Here is a 16,580-nt window from a genome sequence, read left to right as displayed (position 1 = left end):
GCTGTCTCCTACCTCTAAGACATGGTATTGGATCACACTGTAGTAGCAGTGCAGCATTTATTTGAATAATAAATTAAAATCAAGACACTAGCAAGCATTACTTTACATGTTAATTTGGTCTTAAAAACTGTTTTGAAATGCAAAATAATGAAATTGTAAGAATGAAATTAAAAAAGTGATTAATCGCAATTTATTATTTATATTTGGTGATTAATCACAGTTAAATGTTAATAGTTTGACAGCCCTGATAACAAATGTTAATGTTGCATCAATGCAGAACAAGCATTTTAATAGCCATCCAAATGTAGAAGAAAAAAACACATTTCTAAAAAAAAAAAAATGCAGCCAAACAGAATAAAGCATAAGAAAATAGAAATATTTTTATTTTGTTACAAGGCATATTTCTGTGTTCTCACCAATTCCAGAGATGCGTTCAAAATTGATAAATATTTGAATAGTTTCTATTTCTGGAAGTTTTGCATAAGTATATTAAAGAAAGATGAAGAAACTGCTATTTTTGGAGGCTCAACTCCTCGGGTTTGTCTCTTCTATTAATAGACTTTTCATGCTGAGCATACACAAGTCCTTCAGTTTATGCAACAGAGAACGTTCCAGCAGTCATTTCAGGTCAGCACACTCTTCTTTGTTGTGGTGTGCTTGTCACATAGCATCATCTTTGTGGAAGAAGACTTGTTCAAAGTGTTGATAGCTTGCATTTTGTTGTAGAGCTGAATTTAGACATCCTGAGGGTGGAATGAAGTGGAAAATTAGGACTCAACTGAACTTCTTACGCAACACCTCCTAATGTTCCTAAAATCTAAACAAGTTAGAGTGAAACATGGAGTCTCTGTGGTGGACGCAGAGTGTGCTGAGGTGCTGTACCTTGTTCCCACACAGTGCCACAGGAGCATCTTGGGTACGCTCGGGTATACTTTTCTGTCATTAGCAAGTGTACTGTACAACATTTTCTGCACAAGTGCTCTCTGGCTCTGCAAGCCTGAAGCATGTTAAGGGATTAAGGGAGCAGGAGACTAGCAAGTGCATTACATCTTTCACAAATAGGGGCATGGAGTGGAAAAAGAGACAGCGCTCTGCAAGAACTTTAAAGATCAATGAACACAGACTGAGAACAGTTTTACCAAGTCTTCACATATCAAGGTCGTCTTTCGTGGCAGAAACTCTCTGAGGTCGGTTTTCGCAAGCTTGGGTCGGCCATATGTTTGAAGTTAGCTCAGGAAAACAACTTATGAACCCTTGATTCCTGAAGAGAAACTTTGAGGTTTGAAATTACAATTTAAATCCATTTAAACAAAATATATGTTAAATAGGTTAAACTTACATTTGTTTTATTTGTTGTAGAAGCCTGTGTCTTCCTCTTAGAAGCAACAACAATTCAGTAAGCAGATTAACAAATATTTGGAGACACTACTTTCCAACCAATCCCACTGTGAACAGTTGACTTGGTCTTATGCTAGAAGACTCAGCCATGTAACCAGGTTCATAAATAATTGATCAGGGATTATGCAATTCTTAATGGCTTTTATTTCGCTCTCTGTGAAATATAGTAGCACTGAAAATATTTTCTCTTTTCTGTACTGTAAACCGTAAAAGCCTTGTCTAACATCCACCAATGCACATTTAACATATAATTACCTTGAACATATATATATATATATATATATATATATATATATATATGTTCAAGGTAACATCCACCAATGCACATTTAACATATAATTACCTTGAAAATATATGTTCAAGGTAATTATATGTTAAATGTGCATTGGTGGATGTTAGACAAGTCTTTTACTGTTTACAGTACAGAAAAGAGAAAATATTTTCAGTGCTGTCTTTGAATAATCAGGGTATTATAAAAGACGATGTTTTGGCAGCACACTTTTACTAGCAGGATGAGATTTTTGTAAAAAAAAAATAAAATAAAAAAACACTACCTTTGTGAATGACAAGATTAGTATAAGATAATACTGCTTTGCTCATGAGGCACAAAAACTGGCCTTACTCACAACTTCCTTGTCTGGAGCTTCAAAGTAAGATTTTTTACCCCAGTAGTAAATCACAAAAAGTTACTCTTTTATGTTGTCTTTTAGCCTTCCTGTTATGTTAGTTTCTCTGGAACAGCAGTAAGTTGACCCGGGACATATTCAATTATCCCAAAGTGTCAGAACCCCAAAAAATCCCAATACACATTTTTTTTAAATCAAATTTTTAACTCCATTACTAACCATTTAAATGAAGATTTGGTCCATATGGTGTTCTTTAACTCTCACAGATCATGGTTCAATGAGGATAACTCATTCGTTTTTCATTAAAATTCATGTAAAAACTTTTTTTAATGTACATTGGAAAGCCCTCAATATAAATACAATAGTTTACATGACATGTTTATTTTATTTTAAATTTTGAATATATTTATTTATGAAGTGATGTTCATAAATTTACACCACACCTCTTTTGTCATGTGCAGCCCAGATTTTTAAGCTGCATTTAAGCTGGTTTGGAAGGCATATATTGCCTAAAATACACTTTAAAAGGGTCTATTTGACCCACAACACAACAGGAGGGTTAAAGAAAGGTCTCACTTCCTGTTATTCACATGTATATTTACTGAATGCTAACAATTTTATATACCCACCTGATAAGCTAATGCTACACAGTCAAATAGCTGTTATTGCACGCTAAAACAACCACAGTTGAGCAGGGTCGGGTTTCAAACTTATGATTTGAGGGCTGCCTGACCGGAATAGTTTGTTCCTTACACATGCTTTAACAACTGTTGCTATGGTAACAATGTCTCTAATGACTCATCCATTAAATTAAACTTTTTTTGTCCTCAATTTTCATCATCGTCATAATTCAAAATATTTTTTGCCAGTTTTCCCCTCCTGTTAGACTGGTGCAGCATCACAACTCAGGTGTCCTCTTTTTACCCAGCAGGTGACACCCATAAGGCCTTACATCCAGCCTGTTAATGTGCTCATTAGCATGCGATTCAGTGAAAGCCACCCTAGCACTGGGTTAATCCGCTCTCTGTTAAAAGTAACAATAACAACCTTGGGTTGTGACCTTTTTTGTTGCACGACACAATCTATTATTCACTGTTCCATTTTCTTCTCCAACTCATTAGTGTCAGACAATGAGATGAAGTAGGTATATACCGCAGAGGACACTAGTGATTCTAAGATGGACGATTCAATCCCCTTGTATTGGATAACAAATGAGTTTTTGTGCTTTATGGGCCCTACTTGTTAGGTGTAGCGTGTCTGCTTAATCGAGTGAAGTATTAAAAGTTTACATAAATGAAAAGAATGAAAAGCAATGGCCCTCAAAAATATGAAAAGATTACACAAATAGATTTGAAGTACGTGTGAAGTCATATCATGGAAGTGGACAAATACTTTTTGAAGCTTGAGTTTTATCAAAAAGGCACTATTAGTAATGTCAAGGTAATGTTTAAAACATTTTAGACAGAGGTTTTTAATTCATTCTTAAAATGATTATCATTATCATCATTAATTTAAAATGATGATAACTATGTTTTAAACTCATGTAAACAAGACAACCCAAAGCACCCTGAAAAAACATCATTATTCTACAATTTCTGAAGACAAAATTCACAGTGAGCGAAAATGTTGACAGCTATAATGTTCCTGGGTCAAATTGACCCGGGGCATATTTAATGATTAAAAAAAGTGTCAGAATCCCCCAAAATCTCAATAAACATGTTTTAAATCTCATTATTAACTCCATTACTAAACATTTAAGTCAATATTTAGTGCATTGGTGTTCTTTAATTCTCACAGATCATGGTTCAATGAGGATAACTCACTAATTTTTTATGAAAATTCCTGTTAAATTTGTTTTAATGTACATTTGAAAGTGATTGGGGGGAAGTATGTCACACAGTTGCAAAGAAACATTTAGTATTTGACATTTCTGACCCCTTTTAGCCTCCACTTTGACTGCAGGGTCAAATTGACCAATGAACAGTATCTATGTAATATAAACATGCAGGGGGGGTTGCAAATGTGTGAAAGGAACCATTTGTATTTAAGATGTTGTTTACACTAATTAAGCAAAGCAGAAGAAGTTTCATAGCGAAAAAATACTTCTAACATTTTTTTTTTTTAGATTTTTCACCTTTAAAATGGGTTTATCTAACCCACAACATAACAGGAGGATTCAACATGTCCAGAACTAGGAATGTGTGCGTTAGGTCTATAGGCCAAAAAATTGAGATAAAGTTGTATGAAGGCTGTGTCTATTTAAACTGACTCAGCTGTATAACACATTGATTTAGTCTCTGTGAAATCACTCGTTTCTTTCTGAAGCAATGTTTTGAAGCCTATTGCCGGCGGTCGCCATATTGGAAATTCTAACTCAACCTAACTTTCAGTTGACCAATAATGAGGCAAAGAGGCAGGGTTGAGGTGGACCTTGAGCCTCTTTGCAGCTAGAGTGTGCCTGCCTGTCAGTCAAGTCAGCCATGTCCTTAACTAGGCAAAACTCGTAACTTGAATATATTCAAATATAAGAAGAAATAGAAAAATTCACCTCTGTACAGTGTGTGCCGTTAGAGAAATGAGACCAGAATTGTTTTTTTGAACCAGGCTGTAAACATCTTTATTTTTGCTGTGAAGATGGTTTTTTTGAAAGGATGTGCAAGTGGCCTTCAGTGCTACTGCAGCCGGCCCCAAGTGGACACTTGAGGAACTGCAGTTTTTTGCACTTACGCATTTACGTCATTTCTTGAGTTTTGAGGATGCAGCTTGATCTTACTCCACTCTCTCTCCCCAGTTTCCTGCTCTATCCACTCTCATTTCCTCTTAATAAATCCATAAAAGCCCAAACCTAGAAAAAAGTTGCTTTTAATTTAACAATGGACTCTAACTAGTAAAATAAAAAACATTCCAAAGCTGTCAAATAAGTCTTCATACGACAGGCTGCAAAGCACTGTTTCGCTGACTTCTCCTGGTAGAATTGTTCAGGTCTGCTGTTCTGAAAACCAACAAAGCAGAACTGTTGAGTGAGACTGACAGTGAAGCAAAACCTTCCAGCTTGTGCTAGAGTTTTTTTTCTCTTAAAAAGCTGTCAGATTAGATCCTTTGTCAGCATGTAGTTTTATCTGTGGTTCAAAGGCACTCATCCCAGATGGCACATTCAAAGAGTAAAATAAAACAGTGCTAACAAAAATAAACAGACAATGCAAGGTGTGTACTTTCAACACTATTAAATATGACTGCATTCATTGGTCCTATGAAAGTGGTTTTGTATCAGTCTTATTCTAATTCCTCTTATTGTAAAGCTTTTTTGTTTGGAAATAATCAGCTAGTAAAAACATAAGCCCATCAAACAGACATTTACGGCTCATTAAAACAGGCCTGTGTGAAAGCTGCATGCTGTGCAGACTGCTGCTTTAGAGGAGTGTTCCAGTTTGAGCATTGCTACAAGTAATAAAGTAAAATAAATAAAATTGAACATTTGCAGGACTATAATTATAACCAATACCTGTCACCAGTTATGATTTCTTTTAAATAAGCAAATACCAACCACTATACTCATCCAACAGACCCTGTCTCATGAAAGAGAAAAGAAACAAACAGACAAAAGCTTGTATGTGAAAGGAACAGATTATGCTTCTGTTGCACTAGCTTGATCCTATTGACGTGCGCATGCAGATACAAACCATAACCCAGATATTCTCAGATGGAGGTAAACGTAGGCTTAAGAATAAATATGCCGCGCGTGAGTGATAATGGAATCATCAAGCTATCGTGGGATTACTGAAGCCCCCCGCCTGTGTTTTCTTTAATATTCCTTTAAACCCCACCAGGTTGAGCTTATCTGTCTGCTGGACTAATATTCTTGGAATCACACCATTGATCGGTCAACCGCTGTGAAACTACACCCATCTTTACATTTAAATAAAAAACGTGATGCGCCTTTAGAGCAGAAAGGAGGACTCAAGAACAGAAGTTTCACATAGACCAAAATCTGACATCATGTGAAATAATTTAATGACCCAATACAGTTTTTAAAGTTATATATTTTTTGGTATTTTTCCCTCTATTTTGTAGGACAGCTGAAGAGAGACAGGAAGTGTGGGGAGCAGAGAGAGGGGAAGACATGCAGGAGATGGTTGACCGGCCGGGAATCGAGCCGCCGACCCCTGCGACGAGGACTGTAGCCTCTGTATGTGGGGCGCTTAGACCACTAGGCCACCAGCGCCTCCCCCCTATACAGTTTTTTAAAGCTCCTCTGATGGGTGTTTAGCAGGTTATGAAATAGACTGAGTTTAATATTGATGTCTCATCATGACCTACAAACGTATACCAGACCATCAGAGACAAGGATTAGTGCTTCATAGTAATAGCTTGCAGTGCTATCAACCACTATGAGGGGTTGGTGTCACACAAGACAATTCACATCATGCTGAAGAAGCAGCCTTTTATATATCGTCTAGCTGGACATTTAAAGGACAATATCAATATCAATATCAATGCTTTATCCATTGGGGGCACCACAATCGAAACAAACAGGGAGTTCCTCACAGGAGCTTTAATAATATGATGAGGCATCAAAGATCTCATGTATTCCATTTTTGTCACTGCTGTTTGTTACTCAGATTTCTTTATTTCTTTATTTATTAGGATCCCCATTAGCTTCGACATTGTGGTTGCTAGTCTTCCTGGGGTCCACACAACAACAAAAAACAAGAAAAACAATTATTTAAAATCACACATTTTCCATAAAACAAAGATGCAATAGCAGCCAATTATAAAAATCCAGAATGAAAATGAAAAATAAACGAAGTATCTGGGCAAATAAACGATAAGTAGCATTAAACTACAAAACAATGGAAACAAAAACAAAATTGTCACAAACACATGGCACCAAAAATTAATAAAACAAAGACTTTCAAAACAGTGATTGCATAATAATGTCTATGAGGAATTTATCAGAATTTGTTTAAGTGACTTTTTAAAAGAAAATCTGTTTTTGATCTCATGTTGGTGGGGAGTTGATTCCAGGCAGAGGAACCTCTAAAAAGAACAGACTTCATCATACAGTTAGTTCTAGGACTTAGTGTTAGCAGATAATCAGTGCTCACATGACGCATTGTATACCTATGATTAAAACCAGAATATTTGAGTATATTACAAAAGAACTGTGGTGTGTTGTTCCATATAACAGTTTGCATAAATGACAGGAAACGTGATTTTCATTTAGCCTCCATAATTAGCCAATATAATCTTTTATGCATCTCAAGCACATTAATACGAAAAGAACAGTTAAGAGCCAATCTGGCAGCTCTATTTTGTACAACTTGAAGTTATTTTTGGATGTTTTTCAGCAGCACTTGACCAGATAAGCGGACAGTACTTAATGTGTGACAGAACAAGTGACCTAACAAGATCTTTCATGACAGAAGGTGGAACAAATCCAGAACATTTTCTTGAAATAGCTATTCCTTTTCCCACCTTGGAGACAATATAATCGATCTGGTCGGACCAGGACAGTACATTATCTATTTTAACACCAAGTAATTTGGTTCTAAGTCATAAAACTGGCTGCTTATGTTAGTTACATTTCCTCTTGTGTTCATTATTTTTGTCAAAAAAAAAAATACTTTAAATAAATACTTTATTAACACCTGTACAGGGCAAGATCAGCCATTGTCCACAAGGGGCACCAAAATGGACACAAGCTGAAAGTTTTTCACTGGAGCTTTAAATCCTGATAACACATTTTATTTCATATGTCAAATCACCACGCTTTTCAACTTTTCAAACTGTAAAAGTAAATTGGCTGCTTCTCAAGATTGAGATGGATTGGCTGCTTTTATTTTTTATGAAAAGTACCTTAAAAAAGAGTGAAAATATCACAATGTTTTTTTTGGCTACCAAGTAGTTACACTTCGCCTCCTCTGATATAAAGGGATGAAATGTTTGAATGCATGACTTAGATAGGCACTGCTAATGTATTGCCATTGTTTCCCACATTAGATTTAACTGCTTCTCCATCTTGGGAGAGATCCAATGCTTGTCTAGTTTATCCCCTGTGAGACGCCTTTCAGAGCTCCAATTGTGAGCAGCATGAAGCAGTGTTGAAACCATTTTGTGGAGCGGTTGTCTGTGAGCATCTGAAGGCCAAGCAGATTAGCAATTAGATGCTGTTTTTATCGTTAGGGTGAAAACCAGTAAAGAAATGGGTCAAATCCAGCACAAAAGATTGAAAATTACACCATTATTGAAGTTGAAGTGCTGGCTTTTACTCAAAGGTTTTTTTTTAAGTGGCTTTTTAGGGCCAGAAATAGAATGTTCCTGTTAAGGCTTGTCAATCATCTAAATCGAGTCAGTATCAATCAATCCTCAATCATTTACTTTATTTGTAAAGCGCTTTTCATGCAATGAGAGTGTAGTGCTGTGTATAAAAAAAATTAAAATAGAATACATTGAAAATATTTAAAAACTAAAAAGACCTCCCATCCTAAAAAGTGACTAAAATTTGAACTTGATAATAAATAAATAAATAAATAAATAAATAAATAAATAAATAAAGTATGGTGAATTAAAACTATTATCAGAATAAAAAAGCGAGACTAAAAAAGTAGGTCTTGAGTTTGCTTTTAAAAGTATCTCTCAAACTTAGTAAATACTCAACCTAAAAAGTGTTTGAAATGCCATTAATGGCCGTCTTGCTTTTGAATATGTTATTTGTTGGGAAGAACGGCTGTAAATTGGGGGGAATAGGTTAATTTAGACAAAAGAAAATAACTCCTCTACCAGCAATTTTAAAGGTCACCAATCCACCTTGTTCAATTTGGCCAACCTTAGCACAAACATTTTAAAACTGGGATTCTGGGTTTTACTTGGGGTTACAGGTTGTAACCATTTCTTGAAAAATAGGTTCCACCCTCCATCCATCCATCAATCCATCCATCCATCTGAGAGAGAAAAGCCCATGACTGACAGAGGTCGTAAAATATTGGTGGGGCCCAATGTTTGATGTTTTTCATGGTGCCCAAAATCCCTGGTGGTGCCTCTACCATCTATCCATCCTTGGATCAATCCATTCATCATCCGTATCAGTTATCTGCAGAGTAGTACTGGGAACTGGAACATGTACTACCCAGAACTGGGCAAGAGGCACTGCAAAGGTCAACATTCAATCACAGGGCTTTTCCCACCACATGTAAACGTAACACAATGTCTTAAGTATGTTTTCTTCATCCACATAGTTCACCTGCCGAAACCTTACTAAGCTCTAACCACTTCCCATGATTGGAATTGCTGTTATGGCAATGGTTAAAAAATCAGGGGCAAGATGGCGGCACACACAAACACAGCAGCTTCCATCTCCACTTTTCAGTTATCCAATTTATTTTACTGTACTTGTGCACTGTAATGACAAAAAGGTCTATCTATCTATCTCTAAAGGTCTATCAACAGAACACAATGACAAAGGTCCACAAGGTCCTCTGACAATTGTGACCATGATGCTGAGGGTCAACTGACAAAGGTCACTTAATTTAGACCTTGCCAGCACTTTCAATGCAATATTTTATTCGAAGTGAAAAAAAACACAACCAAAAACAGTATTCCAAGAAGTGTTTGTTAGTGTACAATTAATTAGGCAATATTACTCAGTGAACTTTTTGTGGCAACATTTTGCTAGGGTATCCTGCTCCATACTTATCGCCCTGGCACACATGTAAAAATGTGATCATGATCTTTTATACTCATTGATAATTAAACCTCATGATCCAAAATTCACCTGAGGGATGACATGTCATACTGACGTGGTGCACGTCTCCAGAACATTAAATCTGCTTAACTGTCCACTTCACTCTTCAATTACATTTTTATTTAATTTCCCTGCAGTTCAGGTGCTTAAAAATCCCCAGTTAGACCATAACAGCTTGATATTTAATTTACTCCTGCAATGCCAAGACAATAAGCTATAGCCCTCAGATGAACATTTGTCTGCTCTGTCAAACATTAGCAGGAGATCTACGACATGATCAGTAATAATTACAGTGGTAATCTGTTTTAGATTTTATCTGCTGTAATTAAGATGATTACCTGGCACCAATCTCTTTTGGGATATATTTCATGACAACGTGACATCCAAGCTGTACATGGGTGTGATCAAAATCACTAAATTACTCTTTTTTAGGACCTGAAGAATTGCCCATTAGTAAAACCAGGCTTCTGAGACACAACCCTTAGGTGTGCTAGTGTTGCGTCGTTGATAGTATGTGATGCCTATGTTGTAAAACCCAACAAAGCACCAACTTACTTCTGCATTTTAAAGTAACACAAACATAGGTTAATCTCATAGTCTGTATAAAATACATTTACTATCAGTATAGCTCCTGGGTTTGAAATGTGCATCTAGCTCTCTACAGTACAGTGGTTGTCAAAAAATTACAAGCTCAGACTTATTTAATGTCATATCAAGTTTCGCCTGATGTCTTAAAATGAAACATGAAGGAGGGAAAATCATTAAGACAATACATCTCATAGTCATGGGGCTGAAAAATTGAAGACAACTAAGAGTTGCAAACAAAGAAAAGTGAAATCAACAGAGCAAACTGAAATCAAAGTGATTCAGTTCACACTTCATTTATCAGAAGGGATTAAAAGGGAATTCTGAGAAAGACCCATTTGTTTGGCGTTACAACAACAGTTCACTTGAATACACCAGTCTTCTCCAAGAGTCTGAGTTTGGTGTCATGTGGTTGAAATTAGATGCCTGACTGGTCTTCTTTATCTTTTTGTTTTATAAGTAGCCTTTTATCAGTGCTGGGATGATTTTAATATCTTGGCTTGTGTAAAAAGGCATTAATTGGTAAGATCCAATTAGTGTCTGACCCTTCAACTTGACAAACAGTGACAGGTAATTGTTTTATAAAAACATTACCATATATGCAATAGCAGTGAGTGATGGCTTCAATATAGTACCCCAAATATCAAAGGTCGGCACATCACTAAAGGGCAGAATATCATTAGCGTAATGTCTTGCTGAAGTCTGCACATTATTCACCATGAGTCCCAGGTGCAGCTGGAAATCAGCCCCCCCTTGAGACTCTGCTGTTACAGACCACCTGCAGAGTATAGATGAAGAGCAGCACCTCTGGTCCAATGAAAACTGTAATTACTATGAGATTGGGTTTACCCGTATGAGAGACGCTGATTCCACCAAGATAGACAAGAAATGTCAAGCTGTTCACACACAGCAGTGTGAAGTTCACAGAGATCACAGATCTACTATTTGAAATTCTTTGTAACATCTTATATAAAGGGTAGCCTAGTTGTTTTAAGATAAATACAGAAAAAAGTAGACTCTTATTTCCTGTCAGCGACAATTACAGTTCAGCTATGATTATTCTTATCAGTAGCAGATATCATCAACTGTACCGAGCAAGCTAGCTAGCAAACTAAACCAATGTTAGCTTGATGAGTTGGTTTAAATCACTGATGTTCCATAATTTCTGAAGCCTATTGGATTTGCTAGACATGCATGAGTTTTAACATAACCTGCAACTGTAGAGCATTTTACATTGTCAAATGTCACTGGTAAGTTGTAATAGTTTTACCTCTGTGGGTTTTAAGCTAAATAGCAGATATGCTAGTGTTTGCAATGTAAATTCAAGTGCAGGAATAATTTTTAAACCAATGCGTTTATTTTTTTACATGTATGTCTGTATATGTATTTATATGTCGATTTTTTTTTTTGCGGCCATTGTGGCGACTTCGAGACGAGCAAGATGACATACATTTTTTTTACGGTATATGCTTGTAACCTGCAGGCAGTATTTAACTGCGGCTTGCTAGCTAAATAAACTGGTGTTGGCTTAATGAGTTTGTTTGAAACACTGAGCTTTGACTGTTTAAACAGGCTCTTTTGCTAAGCTAAGTAGATGTGCTAGTCAGGAGTGGGTTCTTTTTCTCAATGTAAACTTCCCCAACCCTTTACAAATGAATATGTTATATGCCCTTGGTGAAGGAGTAATGGTGCCAATACTTAAGTTAGTAAGCTAAATAGCAACATATGCTGACAAAAACAAATAAAGGGTATGGTCTACACCTACTCTTTTTGAGGAGGGATCTTAAAAAATATTTGTTGTGAAATTTGTGTCATACGAATACAGATTGATTAATTGAATGCTACTAAAATTATATTGTTAACCAGCTCTCTGCACCACTCCTCTCACTCATTATTATATCTTTAGCTCTATTGAGGAACAAAACCAGAACCATACTAGAAGGTTTCACTTTTACTCCAACATCAAGCATATTGATGACACCCTGCCATGACTTGTTGGTATGTTTGGCTAAGTTGAGCATCAAAATATAAAGGTAGGTACAGGATAGAGAAATTAATACTGGTTTTTCATCCTGGATAAAGAGAAGGGGTATTCTTACCAGCATTTGACATTCAGAGCTTTTCTCTTTTCTGTGATTATATTACGTGTCGATCAAATCAGGATTTATGGGATGAAAATCAGTCCCAGCTGAATGGAGGTCGACCCTAAAAAATGCTCTAGGGGAGGTCATCTGTTTGAGGTTCACACACATGCACACACAAACCTTTAACACCAATTCCATCACTGTTTCACCTCAACCTTTCTTGACTATTAAAGGGCGGTTCCCCTGAGGAGTCCTGCATGGGGTCAAGGATAACACTGCCAGTAATCTCCCAGGACAGAACTGATACAATTCCAGTTAACTGTCTGAGCCCAATAACGACACAGTTGTGCCTTTAAAATACTGAATCATGTGTGTCGTGTGTAAAACTACTCTTCACCCTTTCTGCAGTGGTCAGTGTGCCCTGACATCAGCACTGAGAGGTGATATGATTCAGTGAAAACGTGAGCCCCTGTCCCCTGCGGTGATTACGAGCTTGCTAATAAGGTGAGATGGATATTGATGGAGGTCACACGGAGAGGACAGTAAAGTGGTTTGGTACAGTCACAACCTGCAGGGATGAAGACACACTAAGAGCAAGTGAGGCTGCTCAACCTGTTCTTTCCATTGCAGGGAGCTTCTAAATCAAGGTTGTAGGTACATGGCTCAGGCCAATATAGATAAACTGAGACACTTTCACTTATAGTGCTTTTATGTATAGTTACAGGCTTTCATAGGTCAGACATGTAGTTGATTAGAGAATGTCCTTCATGACCATGCAGGTCTTGACGGCAATACTCACTGTTCTGAGAAAAAACTCCATGTGCAGGAAGAGCAGAGATAGTGTCTAAATGTGTGACCTCCTGTGTATTCATACCTTTCAAATATAACCCAACAGATTTGGATAAGAAAGACTTTTTTTCCAACCACTTCTCCAGGAGTTGTTTTTGTAACATGCATTTGTTCATGCAGGAAGCTTTTGGCAGGACCAAAGTTTATCAAAAACTTTAGAGAGCATTTTTGCAAACAAATAACCTCATTGATGCTGTAGCTAACAATACAAATATTCTACCTATAAAAAGCTGTTCAAGACTTTGTGGGGTTGTGCTACTAACACTATTTTCAAAGCTGACAGCACCCTCAACCTCAAATTCAGAGTGCTTCTCATCTACACTTACTGTTGCTAGGTTACTGAAGTCATCCCACAGCATATTAATGCTAGTGATGATGATGATAATATATATAATAACTAGGAATCTGTATGATTACTGGTGTTGTTGATTTTATAAGGAACTGTTACAAGTGCTATTACTAAATGAAATTGCAATATTGATAGCAGTGACAGTCAAGTCTGTCTTAAAATGCTCTGTATGCTTCATGTTTGCTTTCATTCAGTGACATTTTACAAAGGAAATGTAAAAACAATTGATAGAAACTGTGTCATACCCTTAGCAACAGCTCTAGCCATGGAAATTGAACCTTAAAAAAATAATCTAGTTATCTCCTCCGATGTGATGAGGCTAATCGAAAGTTTTGTCCTTTGGCCACACATCTTCCACAAAGCACGCACAGAGTAGTCGGCTGCAGTAACTGAAATAATTTAATGCTGACATACTCCGGTTCACTTTTATGGTTTACAAACAGCAAAAAAACAAGCTTAAACTTAATAACATAAATTGTGGTTGGAAAATTGCTCCTCTCCGCCATCTAACCCCCCGAACAGAGCAAATCACAGCACCATTAAAGCAGGGGTTCTCAAACTCTTTGGGGCCAGGGACCCGTTACAGGTGAGAACATTTTCGAAGGACCCCCTCATAATTAGAACATATATTAAGCACATGCTTTCTACCATTTGCACTCTTAGATGCCCTTGGAACTATTTGTATTGTAAAACTTATCAATGTAAATACTTCAGACATGTTCCATAGTGATAAACAGATAACACTTCAATTTGAATCAAGTAAATACCACTTTTATACTTTAAAACAGAGGGTCATTTCATTCCTTGTGGACTCAACATTACAGCATTTATACTTTCAAGTAATTGATCTTAAAAGCTTTCAGAAAATTAACAGTAGCAAGACACAGATATCCCTTCGAACCACTAAATGGTATCCTAACAATGGCATATATGCTGTTTTTAATGACACAGTACAATTTTATAATTTATTAGAAATGTATTCTAATTATTTCACGGACCCCCACACTATGGTTGGCGGACCCCCAGGGGTCCCAGGACCCCACTTTGAGAACCACTGCTTCAAAGAATGCCTATCAGCGCGCTGACTGTTGCAGGCTCGAGGAGGAGCACACACCCGTCACACACACGCAGCGCAGGTTAACTCAAAACATTTAATTGTCAACCCTGGGTAAGCAACTAGTTAACAAATATACTCCATAAGGCTAAACATAATATTTCCCTCAAAAATATTGTTCAAACAAAACATCTATCTAAAGACAAATGTTAAATCTGGCTCCAGCAGTATGGACCTTTGCCACTGTTGTTGACTAAGTTGATTTTGGAAGTCCCGCCCCTTCTCGATTCTGATTTGTCAGAGGTCAAAAAGTAACATTGACAAACACGGTGGTGTTCCAAAAGTTTAACTATTTTCAAAAAAGTTTGCATAGAGCACAGCGACTAAAAGGAGGGCATTTGCAAAAATCAGCAACAGTCGACACAGACTTTCTTGTACCAAAAGGTCATGCACTAATAATTTCAGTGACGAAAATTGAGGGTAATACAAATATTGACCTAAAGGCCGGTTTGTTTCATTCACTCCTGAACTTCTGTGTTGAGAACAAGCCAGTTGGTCCCTATCCTATTCAGAGCAGAGGACACTGTCCAAGATTTCCAAAAAGAGTGTAAAAATAGCATGAGACAATCTTCTGGGTGATTACTGATTTGTATATAAAAATCCTATCACCTCTCACCATATTACTTAAAATTCAGCCTTATGATCCAACACTGGTTATAACACAGGTTGTGGCATGCATTTGGTAGATACCAATGTAAACAAACATATAGGGTTGTTTTAAACTCATGCTCACTCCTTGAATTAAACGCTGTTTTCTTTTTGTCTCGACCTTCCCCAATTTTGGTCCCATGTATGCACTTCGCCAATGATAAAACTATATCAGAATTGAGAAAGTGCATATCAAGGTCAGTAAAATAGCAACTTGTACAACGCTCTTCCTGCCATTCTTTGCACGACCATGAAAAGTAGCACCCGTAATCTCATTACAGGTGATATAAAGCAGTGATGCATAGCAAGTATACAGGCAACCTTGTAAACACATGCTTGAATACATGCTGAGGCATGTAGACATTGACACATGCACACATCCAAAATGAACCCAAGTCACTTTTATGAATGTGACACTGTGGTCCACTTTTAATAATGTAAGCCAAGAATCACTTATTATAACAATCTTTATTTGGTCATCAGGCTTTAATCTGAGTGGTAAATTGCACATAATAGGGAAGGTAAGCTAATGAGAGCGGTAAATTATACAGCGAGGAGCTCATGGAAAGGTCACAAACTGTAACTGAAGTGTTTGTGTTCGTGTTCCCATTCAACCCCCTAATTATTATGTGCATACTTGCAGATAGTTGTGAGGATGTTCACTTTTACTGAGTGAATTATCTCTTATGATGCCAGTTGGAGAAGAAGAGGCTGTACTTATGGGGTATGGGCTAGTGGAACAGTTTTCCTTTCATCTGTCAGCAGCCATTAAGCACCAGCAGAACACTGACTAGCTAAACAAGGTTGGCTCCCTTCTCACTCTATGCAAATTGGTCCCTTTGATGTTGAACCAACAGCACGGGAAGGACAGAGTGAAGGAAGAGAAGATGGGAGAGGGAGGAGGGGAGAAAGGAGGATGACGAGATGGGCTTGTTTTTAATCAGAGACTGGTTCTAATGAGGACCTGTGTCAGCAAAACAACATGGCCATGCGGCTGACTGACCCAAGCAGAATTTAGAACATTATTCATAGCTTGGGATTTTGATAAATACGGCTGCTAGTCTTTGTTGATGCTTCCTGTTAGGTTGTTTTTTGGGTTTGGATGAAATTTGTTCAAGGGCCAAAGTTCAGGAGGAACAGGATGATTTTATTCTGGGAACTGATATACTTTCCCAAAATACACTGC

At 37.1% G+C, this 16,580-nt stretch overlaps 1 long non-coding RNA gene across 1 annotated transcript in view; it reads right to left on the bottom strand.

Moving 5' to 3' along the window:
- Positions 1–362: 362 nt before the first annotated feature.
- The window catches only part of LOC117816288, a 44,769-nt gene continuing 28,551 nt past the window's right edge, over positions 363–16,580 (bottom strand). Inside the window, exon 2 of the long non-coding RNA XR_004631920.1 lies at positions 363–743. This is a non-coding gene — a long non-coding RNA (uncharacterized LOC117816288). The remainder of the gene's footprint in view (positions 744–16,580) is intronic.

The sequence above is a fragment of the Notolabrus celidotus genome, chromosome 7 (genome assembly GCF_009762535.1).
Source record: "Notolabrus celidotus isolate fNotCel1 chromosome 7, fNotCel1.pri, whole genome shotgun sequence".
Classification (NCBI taxonomy): Eukaryota; Metazoa; Chordata; class Actinopteri; order Labriformes; family Labridae; genus Notolabrus; species Notolabrus celidotus.
Note: the sequence above shows the minus strand (reverse complement) of the source record. Positions and strands in the feature narration are given on the sequence as shown.